We start from the raw sequence: 17505 nt of genomic DNA, 5'->3' as shown, positions 1-17505 counted from the left end.
AGAACTACAATTTTCATAAATGATAAATGAGTGATTGTTTATTCAGAAATATATTTAATATTAATATCGATATCGATATCCCTACAAATGATATATTAATATTGTTCAGCTTAATATTAGACTTCAGTCAGTCTAATAATTAAAATTAAAAGTGTTTAAGCATTCTGTAGTTGCACCCTCCCCCACAGTTGCCATTAAGAAAGGTCGAGCAGTACTGCCGTAGCGTGGTAAAGGCGAGTCAACCTTTTAACAATGAAATTAGGCTTAAATCTAGCTTTGAGAACTTTTGGATATTAGCGTATGAATTGTATAAATTATACTAGCTATGTACATATTTGTACACAAAATGGTGCGTGTAGTATGTATTTATAGTGGTGAATATAGTAGTGGATAAAACAAGGCTTCCAGAAATCAGTAAAATTTGGCCAGATTCGACATGTGCGATTAGCGCTTGGAGAAAGGGACAAATTTTTGCTGGTGGCTGGAAGCCTTGTTTTATCCACTACTGATATTCAAACCGACGAACATACGTACAAAGCAGATAATAGTGGCCAATACGAACATTCCGAAGCTTTCACTTTCGGTTTGAGTCTGAACTACGAGGTTGCGGTTTGATCTTCACTGTCATAAGGGGAGAGGTTGCGGTTTGATCTTCACTATCATAAGGGGAAACCACTATCATAAGGGCAAACCACTATCATAAGGGGAAACGTGACAGTAATTTTTATATTTTCAATGTTTGCCATGATTGCCATAAATTGCGGTTCCTGTACCCCAACAGGAGTTGACTTTACACTTTCTAAAAATTTGCGCATTCACTGCGTTAGCTGATTTTAGTCTCGCATTGAATAAATGTTATCTCAATTTCTGGTCACTTATGGCCAGGGCATTGTATTCACAAAGGTTTTCCAGCAATTGAGCTAACAATTGCAGGGAATCATGTCCAGGAATTGAAACTACTGACACTAGAGGTTGCGCAGGCAGTAACCATACAATCATGATTTGCTGTTTTGATGCAAACTGAGATACGCTTTGAAGCAGTTACTAAAGTTTACTTTTGCCAACTGAATGTTAGGAAAAACTAATAATTTGATTCAATTAGAGCCTAAAAGTCGCATTTAATGGAGGCATCCTGTCCCTTGTTTCTCGTTTTCCTACGTGTACTAAGGTTGCTTACCAAGCTCTGGAGCATGTTGTCGAAACATGTTATTGACGACATCTTTGAATAATTTGAATGAATTTAAACCGAAGGCTTTTCCAATCATTCGCAACTTTCTGGCAGAAAGAAATCTTTTTATTTTGCTTTTATTTTTTTCCAAGTGAGAGTGAATTTACGAGAATCTGAGTTAAGCTTACTGTAGTAAAAGCCCATTATTCGTAGGTGGTGTCAATTTCCATTTCATAAGTAACCAAGTTGTTTTAAAGGAGTTCAAATTTTCTTAAAGGGTACTTGGCAACCTTATGATTATTCTATAACATTTAAAATACTGATTCTGTAGGAGAACCTGATGACGATTTTCAACTTAACAATTTGTTTGCCTCGGAGGAATTTGAGCCCCAATTTTAGCTCGCATATTTTTTTTCATGGAGAAAGTACATTTATGTTTTCACGTACAATCTGTAAATGGGGCCAAATATGTGTTTAGCAAAAACTGCGTGACCGTGATTAGGATTTCATATGATAACCTTTCCTTAAAATTTTTTCTGGTTTTAGGAAAAGCAAATTGAAAGTAGATCAGAGCAACGATTGGAAAAGATTGCGAGCGTTGTTAATAAAGAAATTATATGCATTGGACGATGGTATTTAGTTATCTCTGATCACGGTTAGTAAACAACAAAGTGGAGGACAATTATTCAAACTTTTTTAATAATTTAATGATTTTATCAATTTTGAAACGTCGCTCTGCAGTCTGCCAAATTCCATCTAGAATATTAATAACTGAAGAACGTGTGATCCTCTTGCAATACGATTTACATTTCCATCTTTTATTGCAGATCATTGCAATTAACCCTTTTACAGTACATTTATATCTTACATTGGACTTACAAAACTTTGAATATAAAACCCCCCACCAAAATCAACCCTAGGGTGCATCGAATGATTAATTATTTAAACAAATGTTTTTTTAAAATAATTGTTCCGACCCTCTTGAGGGGGGAGGAACTATATACTCAAATGGGTTGTTTTTTTTTGTTCCGTGAATTTTCGCCGCTCGATATATTCATCGTAGGGAGTTGAGACTGGTATCATTAGAAAGCTCGTCCAGCGTAGAACATGGAATTAGAACATGAAAAAGATTTTTTTTTAATTTTCGTTTTCTACTGGGAGTTATCGAGGTATAAACTTCTGAGAAAAGAAGAGTGAATTCACGTTGTTTTTATTCACTTTTTCCGGAATTTTTGCCTAAATTTTCGTCAATTTTGCTATAATTTGTTATAATTTTTAAGAATAGTGTCGTTGATTTTATTTTTGAAGACGAACAAGCATTGTTAATTGTTTTGATTTAATTTTTTTGGTCAAAAAATCTGGATAAACATTTCAAAATTTAGCCTTTTTCATCAAAAACAGCCCGAAATAAGCTACTTTAGTCCACTTTGATTAAATTTGCCGACAGTACACCCCCAAACAACACTCATACAATCTTTGTAGACTCAGAGGGGGGCTATTTCTACTTCAGAGTCCGCTGAGAGTGCACTGTAGTTAAAACTTTGCCGTTTTTTGCTAACTTTACTCTTTGATTATCAAAAATGCAGAATTTATTTTGAGTTTTCAACTACCAAATTATCTATATCTACAACATTCGAAAAATCAATTGTTCCTAACGGACAACAAGTATTAGCAGGGCTAGTTTTGGGCCATTCTTGGACTGTTACAATCCAAAAAAAATCGGGTTGTAATCAGTCGGTCTTTTTTTTTTTAAAAAAAAGACTTTTTTTAATAATAAAGAACAGAACATATCAAATCAGAGCTCAGGAGTGATAGGTCCAACCACTCCGCTTGCTAAGCAGCTCCAAGCTAATGCATTTAGTTTTTTAATTGAAAGTTTATGGTCGTTTCTTTTTTTAAAAATAATTGACTTTTCAATAAATATTGGCTTAATTAACTTTTCCTCTAGTTTTTTCTTAATTCGTTCAACTTTCAGCCTAGTGTCAGCAAAGAAAGACTGCTTCTTCTTTCTACTGATTTAACATTTTTTCTCGGTTGCAGTTTAAAGCCTGAAGTTATTGTTTTCTGGCTTTGATACTACAAGATTTCAGATTTTTGTTTGTTTTGATATTTGCCAGTTTTTCACGTTTTCTAATTTTGTCACATTATCACACTATTGACAGTTCTCATGTCACCTTCTTAGCATTCAGAATAAGGCACAATTGAACATATTAAAATCCTGAAACATATACATCATCGTTTTAACGGCCTCGACGCCTCTTTCTTGAAGAAATCAATTGAATTTTTTTTTAATTTTGTCTCTAACTGTCATTTATACTTTGTCGTTTCATTCGTATGAAATCTCCTGTATAGTGATAGGGTTCATTGGCATTTCATGGAAGAATAGAAGAACCGATGTTCTGATATTAGTAGATAGCTGATGGCTTTCAGGACTTTGAAATCAATCGTTTTCCAAAATTAAAAAAAAAACTTTTTAACTTCGCAATTTTGCTCTTTTTATGTTTCTTTTTGTTACCTAATCTCGTTAGTTAATTACAGGTCAAATATGACATTAGGATTGTCAGGGGAATAAAAGGCATTGGTGTCCCAAAATCTTTTCTTAAAGAATTTGTTATGACCTTACTGGCTTCGACACCGTTTTTTCACAAAAAAAAAGTAAATTAATTTGATTTTTGTCATATTTGACGTTCTTTTTGTAGATGCAAGAAATATTCTGGATAATTACAGGTCTCGAGGGCTTCTTTTTCATGAGTAAACGACCCTATTTAAATAGCTCTTTTTGTAATTAATGCCTTTCATGACACTGAATGTAATTTTGTTTCGAGAAAAAAATTAAAAGTATTACATACTTTAGCACTTCGCTTTTTTGTCAACTTGTTACCTAGTCTTACTAATGAATGGCCACGTACTACAATATAACTGTTTGAAGAAGGCGCAGTCAAATATATTTTGAGTGCCAAAATTCGGCTTGACGGTTTTGACAGCGTTTTCTGGCAAGTTTCAATTGAAATTTTGTTTGTTCTTTGTAGTTCTTTTTAGCCGCTTTAAAAAATGAATAAGGACAGGTCCTAATGCCCTTCTATAGAAGCAGTGGTAATCTTAAATTTGTGGTAATATTAATTGATTCCTAATAGTATTTATTACTTTGAAGTTAACTGTTTCAAAAAAATAAGTTAATTTTTTTACTTTACTGTTTTTGTTCTTTTTTGTATAATTGTTACCAAACCTTTTTATGGACTGGTCGCATATGCTTTCTGGTGATTTATAAGTTATTTTTGTAAGTTTTAGGTTTATCTGACGGTATGTTGACTTTGTTATTAAATTTAGTTTTTAAGAGGGTCATAATTTTTTTGATGTAATTAATGTTTGTTGTTGTTGTTGTTGTTTGATTTTGCTGTTCTTCTTGACTCACTTTCTTAATATTGACAAATTACAGCAATCTAATGCATCTATTTTTACTCCACTGAGTTATTTGCTTCGGAGGCTATCTTATCGTTCATACAGAATTTTTTGAAAAAGACGGGCTTTTTTGGGATTCGCAAAAAATAATTTTTGGGTTTTTCAATCTGTTCCTCATTTGGTAGACAATTATGCCAAAATTGTGGATGGGCGGGGTCGGAACCTTGTGTGCCATCGCACATTACTGAGCCGCCTTGTTATATTGGACATTGCAGTAAAAACATTTTTTAAAAAAAAAACATTTTTCGATTATAATTCGAAGAATCCACCTACACTGTTGAACAATTGTTGGATTTTTTCGCAATGGTCAATAGAAAATTAGCAGAGTCCAGTAGTATTTTTTGATTTATATATATATATATATATATATATATATATCTGTTGAATTTAACTTATTGTTATACGCTGTTTGGTTAACTATGTCGCTTGCATATTTATTGGCGCATTTAACCAAATTAAAGCGTCCTCTTATTCTTTTACTCTGGCTAATGTGGCTGTAAATAGGGCTAGATTTAAATTTTTTTGATAACTTGGACAAAACTGCCCCAATTTCTTCAAACCCTTAAGTTTTGTGTGGTAGGTTTGCCCTGTTTAGTTTTCATTTAAAGTTCACCCTTAAAATGAGTTCAGGTTGTTCATATTTGGGATAAGGCAACGTTCCTTAAGCTTTTAAATAATGAAAACAGAGGCTAAAGTATATAATCACCGACTACTGTTCCAAGTTTTTTTTAAAGGAATTTCTTGATTTTCAGACCAAAGTGACACATAATGGTGCTGCACGTGAACGTATTAGCTGACGCGCGCAACGCTCGCTATCAGCAATGCTCGAAAATGAGGATGCGATTTAAGACAATCATGCATCCCATTACAGTCCGTTCATACTACTCTAGATCTCTTTGGAATATTACATAATTCCAAATCTCCCGCGCCTAATATTACATAAAATAGGAATAATTTAGGGAATAAATTTGATCCGAGCACAAGAAAAGCCCAAATTTACGGGACAAATCATAGAACCAAAAATTTTCGGCAGATAGCTGACAGGTCACATATTTGTGAAGCTTGACTCAGGAAAAATGATCAAAAACCTGTGAACAGATAATTTCAACAGCTTCACTTACCTGTTGGTAGTAGCTGGCAGACATGGTCCTGAGCAGCCCAGGTAGTGACATGTAGTTTCGTCTGAAAAAAATGTGTTTTATTATCTTTAAACAGGCCGTATTTTGAATATCAGGCTCACAGAAAGAAAAATCGAGAGCCACTCAAATTTTGAGCAAATCTCATTGCATTGGGTTTGAGGTCCAACTTAAATATACAACTTATTTTAAGAAAAAAATTATCGATTGCTCAAAACCATTTGTGCACTTTTAAGCTATCGACAATTTCCTCATGGAACGCTCTCAGATTAAACAAGAGAAAATTCATAAAGCGTAAAAAACGTTTTTAGAAGATCTATCAGGGTTTGAAAAAATTTGGCTTCTCTTTCACACATGTTTGCATTTTTAAGCTAAACTTGGCGTCAGAAATGATTATTTACTCAATTTTAGCGCTTCAGCTTCGCTCACAGAGCAGATGATCGTACAAAATTTGGATGAGCACACAAAAAATTAAAAACATCACTAATTAGGGTCACTTGTTTTTGATTCAAAACTTTGCAAAGTTACAATTTTTTATTCGCTTTATCTGGTGTCTAAAGATTTCTATTCGATTTTTATTTTAACAATTAAGAAATCGTTGCTCGGGAATGATGACTTGAAATTATTTTTCAGAAAAGTGTTGTTTTCTGCTCAGAATCTCTTTTGGAATTCACAAAAGCTCAAGAAACTTGTGAGAAAAGTTGTCGATCTTTGCAACTTAAGTAAATGCATTTGAGTTTTGTGCGCTATTTGTTAATTTCGCCAGCTGAATACAGCAGTTTGGTATGTTTAGTGTAGATGAAGGACAGAAGCTGGATACAAAATCCGATCAATTCAAGCAGTTCATCATTATTGCAGTTCAAATTGTTCACGGGTGTCTGCATGGGTGATTGGTGGCTATTGTGTGGCTGTTAAGTGATATTTCAAAATTTCAGTGATACAATAACGGGTAAAAGGTAGAAACGATCACAGATTTAATGGTAAAAAATGGGTAAAATATTCACTAACTTCTGAATAAAAAAAGGGGGGTACTCATATTTGCGTGACTACGAATGATATGATGCGTCTTGTGTGATGCCCAATGACGTGATTACACCTACTGTGCGATATGTTAAATGTTTAGTTGTTTCGCCCGCGTGATGCCGAAGCAGGAATGGAACAAAATAAAAACAGAATGTCAGTTGAACTGATATTTATGAAGACCTCATGATCCATAATTGTTCCGACCCCTCTTGAGGGGGGAGGAACTATATACTCAACTGAGTATTTTTTTTGTTCAGTCAATTTTGACCGATCGATATATTCATCGTAGAGAGTTGAGACTGGTATCATTAGAAAGCTTGTCCACCGTAGAATATAGAACTAAAAAGATTTTTTTGATTATCGTTTTTGACAGGGAGATATAGTTGTTTAAACTTTCGAGAGAATAGAGTGAATTCCGTTGATTTCATTCACCTTTTTTTCGGAATTTTCGACTAAATTTTCGCCAATTTTGATAAAATTTAATAAAATTTTTCTTGAAAATGTTGTTGATTTTACGGATAAAGATAAAATACATTGTCGGCTATTTTCATTGATTTTTTTGTCACAAATTCCGGCCAAAAAATTCACAAAATTCTTTTTCATCAAAAATAGCACGAAATAAGTTTCTTTAGTCCACTCTGATTAAATTTGCAGGAAGTGCACACCCAAACACCACTAACACAATCTTTATAGACTGACAAGGGGGCTAATTCCAGTTCAACTTCCGTTGAGAGTGCTCTGTAAATAAAACTTTGCCGTTTTATGCTAACTTTATTGGTTGATTATCAAAAACGCAGCATTTACTTTTGATTTTTTAACAAACAAAATATCTATATCAATGAAATTTCAAAAATTAAATACTCCTAATGGACAATCATCAACATTAGCAGGACTAGTTGTGTAGCAATCTTGGAGCGTTACAATCCAAAAATAATTCGGATGGTCATCAGTCGGTTTTTTATAAAAAAAAAATCGATCTTTTTTATATTAATTAAATAACAGAACATTTCAAATCAAAGCTAATCAAAATGATAGGTCCTATTGGCTTTCTAAATAGCTCAAAATTAATTTATCTAGTTGATTGCTTGAAATATTATGGTCGTTTTAACTTTTAAAATATTTGATTTTTAAATAAAAATGGCTTATTGAACTTTGCCTCAATTTTTCTCCTACTTTGTAGCTTAGTGTCAGCAATCAAAGAGTGCTCCTTCTTTCTGCTGGATTCTAATTTACTATTTATTGCGGTTTTACGCCTTAAGTTTTGGTGTTCTAGCTTTGATACTACTAGATTTCACAAATTTTTTATAATTTTTAGGTATTTGCCCATTTTTCATGTTTTCTAATTTTGTCAAATTATCACGTTGTTGTCAGTTCATATATCACATTTTTCGCGTTCAAAATAACGCAAAATTGATAATAATTAAACCCTTACAGATATAGATTGTGGCTCTTTACCTCTTCGACAATCCTTTCTCGAAGAATTTAATTGAATTTTTTAATTTTGTCTTTAACTATCGTTTTTACTTTGTCTTTTTTAGTCGTATTTAATGTCCTGTACAATTACTCGGTTTGATTGGCTTTTCCTGGAAGAGTAGATGTGCCGAGGTTCTGATATTAGAAGATACATAATGGCTTTCATGACTTTGAAAACAATCGTTTTCCAAAATGAAAAAAAAAACATTTCAACTTCGCAATTTTTTTCCTTTTATTGTCGGTTTGTTACCTGGTCTCGTTAATTAAAGGTTAAAGTTGACATTATTTCTGTCAAGGGAAGGTGTCAAAAGAGATTGATGTCACAAAATCTAATGTTTTTAAAGCATTCGTTATGAATTTACTGGCTTCGAAACAGGGTTTTTCACAAAAAAAAGTAATTTAATTTTTGATTTTCGTCATATTTGACGTTCTTTTTGTAGACGTAAGCCATGTTCTGGATAAGCGCAGGTCTCGAGGGCTTCCTTTTGAAGATTAAGCGAACCTATTCAATTTTTTCATTTTGTAATTAATGGCTTTCATGTCTTTGGAAATAAATTTTTTTCGATAAAAACAAGTTTTAAATAATCTTGCTTTTTTTCTCTTTGGTCTAATTGTTGCCTATTTTCATTAATGAGAAGTCAAAAAATACATTTCAAGAGAAGGTGTCAAAAGAGATTGGTGTCACAAAAGCTAATGTTTTAAGAGAATTTGTTATGACTTTACTGGCTTCCACACGGGTTTTTCACAAAAAAAGTAAATGATTTTTTAATTTTTGTCATATTTGACGTTCTTTTTGTAGACGTAAGACATATTCTGGATAATTGCAGGTCTCAAAGGTTTCCTTTGGAAGAATGGACGAACCAATTCAACTTTTTTATTTTGTAGTTAATGGCTTTCATGTCTTTGGAAATAAATTTTTTTCGAAAAAAACAGGTATTTTATAATTTTGCATTTTTTCTTTTTTTGTCTAATTGTTGCTTATTTTCATCATTGAAAGGCCGCATAATACATTATAGGTGTTCGACGAATGTGCAATCGAACATATTTCTGGGGCCAAAGTATTGCTTTACGGCCTCCAAATCATTTTCTGGCAAGTTTTAATTGATTTTTATTTTGTTTAGTTTGTTGTCTATTTGTTGTTCTTTTTGTAACTGCATAAAAAATTGAATACAAAGAGTTCTTAATTCCCTTCTATAAAAGCATTGGTAATTGTAAACCTATGGGATATTTTAGTTGATTCCTAATGTTTTTTATTACTATGAAATTATTTGTTTTTTTTTTAAAATTCAGCGACATAAATCGCTAACTTTAAAGTTTCTATATTTTTTTAATTGTTACCAAGCTTTATTATGAACTGGTGAATAACCATTTTTTACTGGTGAACTACAAGTTATTTTGTTTATTTTCAGTTTTATCTGACGCTATTTTGACTTTGTTATTAAGTTTTGATTTTTAAAACGGACATAAATTTTTTGATGCAATTAATGTTTGTTGTTGTTTGATTTTGCCTTTCGTCTTCGCTCGCTTTCTTAATATCGGCATATCTCATCAATCTAATGCATCATTTTTTACTCCACTGAGTTATTTGCTTTGGAGGCTATCTTTTCGTTCATACACCAGTTTTTTTTTAAATACTTGAATTTTTTGTGTTTTTCAATCTATTCCTCATTTGGTAGACAATTATGCCAAAATTCTGGATGAGCGGGGTCGGAACCTTATGTGCAATCGCACATTACCGAGCCGCCTTGTTGACAGTTTAAAATCAGGTTAACATCAGAGTGGAATTTTAACTCTAAAAAATAGACTGTTAAGTCTATGCTTTGAGATAGGATCAGACTGAATAGATAGCAAATGTCTTTGAAATGTCCACTTTTTCGGTATTAAAATACATTAGGTAATAACTTTAGATTATTTGTTATATTTGTGTATTTCTGAGTTGAGCGTAAGAGTACGGTTGTCATATAGATGCAGCTTGGTAAATTACACAGATTACTTACGGTACGATCCACCGTACCCTGATGTTGAGCAAGAGCCACTGTTGTAAAATTGACTAAAACAAAAATAGTGTATAGCTTTCAAAATGATATCTGATGTTTTAGGCAACTTCTGTTTCAATGACAATTTGTTGTATATCAATACTAACATACTAAATTCGCCTTCATACTCGTTATGACCACTCGTATCGATGCACACACTAAACAAATCAAATGCTAATCATGAATTGCGCTTTATTATTATTTTGGTTGAAAAAAAGTCTCGGAAAAGAATCGAGTGTAAAATTGAGGCATGACAACTGTATGCTAACTAAGCTGTAGGTTGATAGGTGGAGAAACTTCCAATTGGGACTTTCGACTCCAATCCAGAAGTAGTGACAGTGCTCACCTTAAACAAACAAACACAGTAACTACATAACCGTTCTGTCATGGATTTTTTGCTGCCCAATGCTCGATTTACTGGACTGACTATAATTTTGAACTTGAGGTACATTGATTATCAGTACCCCAAGAGACAAGGCAACTTAGAGATTAACAGCCACAGGTGTGGGGTTTCAATCAAAAGGTGAGCGTGGCTATATTCGGACATAGTACACCCACCTAGGTTTAGGTCTTACATAAAAAGATCATGCTCGACCAAAAGTGCTATGAATATACCATGCTCGACTTAAACAAGCCATGAAAAGTCTTTATCTCGACTTAAGTATTCGTATCACCTGTAACTGTATCTTGACCCAAATTATTGACAGTTGACTTTATTTTGACCCAAGTGTTCGACTTTATCTCGACCAAAATTTGATGCTCGTCTTTAGCTCGACCAAAATTCGACGCTCGACATCAGCTCGATCAAACTGTGGTGTTCGACAGAAGCTCGACCCAAATTTTCACGCTGGACTCATCAATTTTAAATGCACCGTAAAAGCCGGCTCATGTTTATAATGTACTCAGCGCGTATGGCAGTTCAGAATTAAAATACTACAGGATTTAGTTTTTAAAAAAGGAACTGTTGTTTCATAAATATCAACAATTATGTATTTCTGGAAACAAAACATTTAGCTAATAGCACAATATTGTTATTGATGATAAAATGGTTATGGTTAGAGCTATAATAACTAGTTTCTTTCAAACTGACAAATTCCAAATACAACTTACTTGCGAAAAGTAATTTATTTAAAGAATTTGTTTGTTAAAGTTTTTTTGGCAAAAATTCCGACTATTTTTGACATTTGATGGGCTGTTGCAATGCTAGTTTTTTATTGCTCGCGGATGTATGTGCCTCCAAATAAAGAAAAATTTTAATAAATCTATTTCTGAACCTCCTCTCAAAGAAGAATAATTATTCCACCACCCTAGTCAAAAAGTCAGTCTATAGTTTTTTATTTGAAGTCACCCTTTTGTGTCACTGGTCTACTACAAACACTGTTTTCTAATTTAAACCATAAATAAATCCATTTTGTTGGATTGTTAACGCATTTCCGATGTATTTTGCTTCTCAATTGTCTTTTTGGTGCAAAGTTGCTGTTTTTGTGTTTCTTTTTAAATGTGATAGTTGATACAAATGATAAGAAGCCAGGCGATGCTTATTTAATGACAACAAAAAAATTTTACAAAGTCAATGCAAAAACTGTTATCCCGTACGGGATCCATACTTAGCACATCACAATTAAATTACACCTGTCCCAAGAAATAAAATTTTGCAATAATGAAACTAACACTGATTGGTTAAAAGAATTGAGTTTAAAAAAAGAATAATCGTTGGTTGGCTGTAGCCAACTTGCCAAACAAAAACTTTCTGTAGTCTTAATTTGGCATATAATTAGTTACAGCAGCATCGAAGTAAATAAAGCAAATAACCTATGTTCTCCAACAATTTGATCATGTTAATAATATCATGTAATGGATGATCTTGGTGATATCCTACTTGATCTATGCGTTTAATCGCTTTATCATTTGCGTTCTAATTGAAATCTATTATGATTCTATTATTCACATCAAATTTTAGGTTGCTACTAAATTTTGCACCTAATTCAAAAATTTGGTCTTATCTCAAAAAAGATCGCAATGTATGGATTAAATGCAAAGATTCTGACAATTATCTCGTGACAAAACAATCTAGAATGCACGGATTTTCACTGCTATGTAAATTTAGAGGAAAAATTTCATCAACAATTTGGTTGAGTCAATTGAGGCAGTTTAAATAACTGTTCTTTTATTGAACTAAAAAATTCCAATTATTTCAATCAGAACAATTTCGGAAGAAATGTTGTCTGGCCGATTTGCATTCTAACGTTTCCATCAATTTTACAGATTTATCTGTATTTAAATATGAATTTAAGAGCAACTGAGTTGCAATATAGGCTCATCAAAAATTTGCAGCGTTTAGAATACTAAGAATATTTATTTATGATAAATATTTATGAATATTTATGATGAAAATCGTCATTTGCAACAAGAATTAACAACTACGCTCCAATTGATGGACAAAAAGTGAAAGAAAACTGAAGAGATCGCAGTGATATGTATCCACTTTCATAATAATGGTTTAGTAGATAACATTCAAAATTATTGTTCATTACTCTGAAATACAGGCAACTTAACTTGTTCTAAGTCATTCGGTTTGAGCAAGTTTGCAGATTGAAACTCATCTATGCAAAAGTTTTGGGAAATTGATTACAATGGATTACTTTGAGCTACCCAGTATTGCAGTCTAATGACCTTTAAGAAATCTATTTCTAAACAAATTTTGTGGGCCAGAAGCGTTATACTGCTACTTGGATCTAACGTTGCACTCAATGAGATGGAATCGTTCTCTTATTAAAACCTGTGCAAAAATGTGCTTTCCCAAATAAATTTATCGGCTATAATTTATTAACAATAATATGAAGCCACCAAGGGACAATTTGCAAATTATGAAAAATTCAGATAAAAACAGGCCCCGTGACACATCAGTTTTGTATGTATTTGAATGTTAAGCACAATTGTTCCCATCTTCCTGCTGAATTTAGAAGTCAGGTTTCTTCTAGATCTATCCAGTTACTTGTAAGTCTACCTCTCTCTCTCTATCATTTCGACAATCTTATGAAATCCTTGTTCATTATTTTGTGCAATAAAAGCTTTTTGAGGTACCGAAACAAATCAAAGAAAAGGGTCGCAGTTCCTTGATCAATTACCTTGGACTACAGAAAAATTATATATTCAATGCTTAAAATTTACTGACCCGCAAATGTCAAAACCAAACATGAAAGAGTGGCTGATGAAAAATTGGATCTTCTCCGTCTGTGCCCCCTCCGCACCCAACTTAGTAGGTGCATATTGTTTGCATCCCCAAGAAGAAGGTGCCATATCTTTACAGAGTGATTTGGCTGCAGCCAACTTGGAGGACATAAACATTCTGTAGTATTAATTTGGCGTATGATTAGTTGCAGCAGTCACCAGGGTCATTCGAAGTAAATTTTGCAAATAACCTCTGTTCTCCGACAATTTGATCATTTTAATAATATTATGTTCTCGGTCACGTGCTCTGTAGTTTGGGGGACCATAAAGTACTGGGGGGGGGGGGGGGGGGGGGGGGCACAAACGTAAACAATCCCAAAAATTTTGTAGCAGTAGGAAATTGTGACGTAACTTTTCAGATGATGACAGCTTTTTCATTTTTTACTGCAGCAACTACAGAACTGTCTCTTCCAAAACTAATTTCACATAATGTTTTGTTTATCTTAAGTTTTGTTTTGTGATAAGAATAAACATAGAAATAAAGAAATCTATTTGTCTTTACGCACGCTCTATTGTACACATTTCCCAACTGTGCAGTCTGATTTACATCTTTTGATTGATGTAATTTACTATCACTACTTTTAATTACGTTTTGGAACCGGACAAATGGTATAAAAGGAAGGCGGAAGGCTTTGAGCACAATTGGCTCTTTGTGCCCATTTTTAAGACTAAAATCTCTCATTCTCTCTCTCTCTCTCTATATATATATATATATATATATATATATATATATATATATATATACACATATATATATATATATATATATATATACAGATATATATATATATATATATATATATATATATATATATATATATATATATATATATATTAGTGAGAGATTGAGACGGAAACCTCTATTGGACCTTTACTGGTTTCCACAGGTTCTGAAATCGGGTATAATTGATCGATGTGTGTGAGTGGATTTCAAACGCAACCTTAATAAATTCGTTCCATGGAATACCCATACGTTCGCTAAATTTACTTTCGCTAGAAGGAAAATTTTTGAGGGGATTAAGACAGTGTTTTCCACAAAAAAACTTTTGGAATACACTGACGGATTGGTGTATATGTTTTTTCACAAAAAGTTGATCCAGAATTTTGTGTAATTGTTCCGACCCTATATAGGGGGGAGGAACTATATACTCAAATGGGTTTTTTTTGTTCCGTGATATATTCATCGTAGAGAGTTGAGACTGGTATCATTAGAAAGCTCGTCCAGCGTAGAATATTGAATTTAAAAGATTTTTTAATTTTCGTTTTCTACAGGGAGTTATCGAGGTTTTAAACTTCTGAGAAAAGAAGAGTGAATTCACGTTGTTTTTTATTCACATTTTTCCGGAATTTTTTGCCTAAATTTTTCGTCAATTTTGCTAAAATTTGTTATAATTTTTAAGAATAGTGTCGTTGATTTTATTTTTGAAGAGCATTGTTGATTGTTTTGATTTAATTTTTTTTGGTCAAAAAATCTGGATAAACATTTCAAAATTTAGCCTTTTTCATCAAAAACAGCACGAAATAAGCTACTTTAGTCCACTTTGATTAAATTTGCCGACAGTACACCCCCAAACAACACTCATACAATCTTTGTAGACTCAGAGGGAGGCTATTTCTACTTCAGAGTCCGCTGAGAGTGCACTGTAGTTAAAACTTTGCCGTCTTTTGCTAACTTTACTCGTTGATTATCAAAAATGCAGAATTTATTTTGAGTTTTCAACTAACAAATTATCTATATCTACAACATTCGAAAAATCAATTGTTCCTAAGGGATAATAAGTAATAGCAGGGCTAGCTTTGGGCCATTCTTGGACTGTTACAATCCAAAAAAATCGGGTTGTAATCAGTCGGTCTTTTTTTTTTTTAAAAAAAAGACTTTTTTTAATAATTAAGAACAGAACATATCAAATCAAGGCTCAGGAGTGATAGGTCCAACCAATTCGCTTGCTAAGCAGCTCCAAGCTAATGCATTTAGTTTTTTATTTGAAAGTTTATGGTCGTTTCTTTTTTTAAAAATAATTGACTTTTCAATAAATAATGGCTTAATTAACTTTTCCTCTATTTTTTTCTTAGTTTGTTCAACTTCCAGCTTAGTGTCAGCAAAGAAAGACTGCTTCTTCTTTCTACTGATTTAACATTTATTTTCAGTTGCAGTTTTAAGCCTGAAGTTATTGTTTTCTGGCTTTGATACTACAAGATTTCAGATTTTTGTTTGTTTTGATATTTGCCAGTTTTTCACGTTTTCTAATTTGTCACATTATCACATTATTGAAAGTTCTCATGTCACCTTATTAGCATTCAGAATAAGGCAAAATTGGACATTTTAAAATTCTGAAAGATATACATCATCGTTTTAACGGCCTCGACGCCTCTTTCTTGAAGAAATCAATTGAATTTTTTAATTTTGTCTCTAACTGTCATTTTTACTTTGTCATTTCCGTTGTATGAAATTTCCTGTATAGTGATAAGTTTCACTGGCTTTTTATGGAAAAATAGAAGAACCGATATTCTGATGTTAGTAGATAGCTGATGGCTTTCATGACCTTGAAAACAATCGTTTTTCCAAAATTAAAAAAAACTTTTTATTTTCGCAATTTTGTTCTTTTTATGTTTCTTTTTTGTACCTAATCTCGTTAGTTGATTACAGGTCAAATACGACAATATTGGTGTCAAGGGAATAAGAGGGATTGGTGTCCCAAAATCTTTTTTTTTTAAGAATTTGTTATGACCTTACTGGCTTCGACACCGGTTTTTCACAAAAAAAGTAAATTAATTTGATTTTTGTCATATTTGACGTTCTTTTTGTAGATGCAAGAAATATTCTGGATAATTACAGGTCTCGAGGGCTTCTTTTTCATGAGTAAACGACCCTATTTAAATAGCTCTTTTTGTAATTAATGCCTTTCATGACACTGAATGTAATTTTGTTTCGAGAAAAAAATTAAAAGTATTACATACTTTAGCACTTCGCTTTTTTGTCAACTTGTTACCTAGTCTTACTAATGAATGGCCACGTACTACATTATAGCTGTTTGAAGAAGGCGCAATCAAGAAGGCGCAGCTGATGGCTTTCATGACCTTGAAAACAATCGTTTTCCAAAATTAAAAAAAACTTTTTAACTTCGCAATTTTGTTTCTTTTTATGTTTCTTTTTTGTACCTAATCTCGTTAGTTGATTACAGGTCAAATACGACAATATTGGTGTCAAGGGAATAAGAGGGATTGGTGTCCCAAAATCTTTTTTTTAAAGAATTTGTTATGACCTTACTGGCTTCGACACCGGTTTTTCACAAAAAAAGTAAATTAATTTGATTTTTGTCATATTTGACGTTCTTTTTGTAGATGCAAGAAATATTCTGGATAATTACAGGTCTCGAGGGCTTCTTTTTCATGAGTAAACGACCCTATTTAAATAGCTCTTTTTGTAATTAATGCCTTTCATGACACTGAATGTAATTTTGTTTCGAGAAAAAAATTAAAAGTATTACATACTTTAGCACTTCGCTTTTTTGTCAACTTGTTACCTAGTCTTACTAATGAATGGCCACGTACTACATTATAGCTGTTTGAAGAAGGCGCAATCAAATATATTTTGTGTGCCAAAATTTGGCTTGACGGTTTTGGCAGCGTTTTCTGGCAAGTTTCAGTTGAAATTTTGTTTGTTCTTTGTTGTTCTGTTAGCCGCTTTAAAAAATGAATAAGGACAGGTCCTAATGCCCTTCTATAGAAGCAGTGGTAATCGTAAATTTGTGGTAATATTAATTGATTCCTAATGGTATTTTTTACTTTGAAGTTAACTGTTTCAAAAAAAAAGTTAATTTTTTTACTTTACTGTTTTTGTTCTTTTTTGTATAATTGTTACCAAACCTTTTTATGGACTGGTCCCAATGTTTTCTGGTGATTTATAAGTTATTTGTGTTAAGTTTTATGTTTATTTGACGGTATGTTGACTTTGTTATTAATTTTAGTTTTTAAGAGG

The 17505-nt window shown here is 32.6% G+C and overlaps 1 protein-coding gene across 1 annotated transcript in view; it reads left to right on the top strand.

The window, feature by feature from the left end:
- The window catches only part of LOC142341351 (uncharacterized), a 114602-nt gene that overhangs the window by 48821 nt on the left and 48276 nt on the right, over positions 1 to 17505 (top strand). The gene's annotated exons all lie outside the window — the stretch shown is intronic.

Source organism: Convolutriloba macropyga, chromosome 1, assembly GCF_964194025.1.
Source record: "Convolutriloba macropyga chromosome 1, txConMacr16.3, whole genome shotgun sequence".
Taxonomy (NCBI): Eukaryota; Metazoa; Xenacoelomorpha; order Acoela; family Convolutidae; genus Convolutriloba; species Convolutriloba macropyga.
The sequence above is the reverse complement of the archived record's forward strand: the minus strand, read 5'-3'. Positions and strand labels throughout refer to the sequence as shown.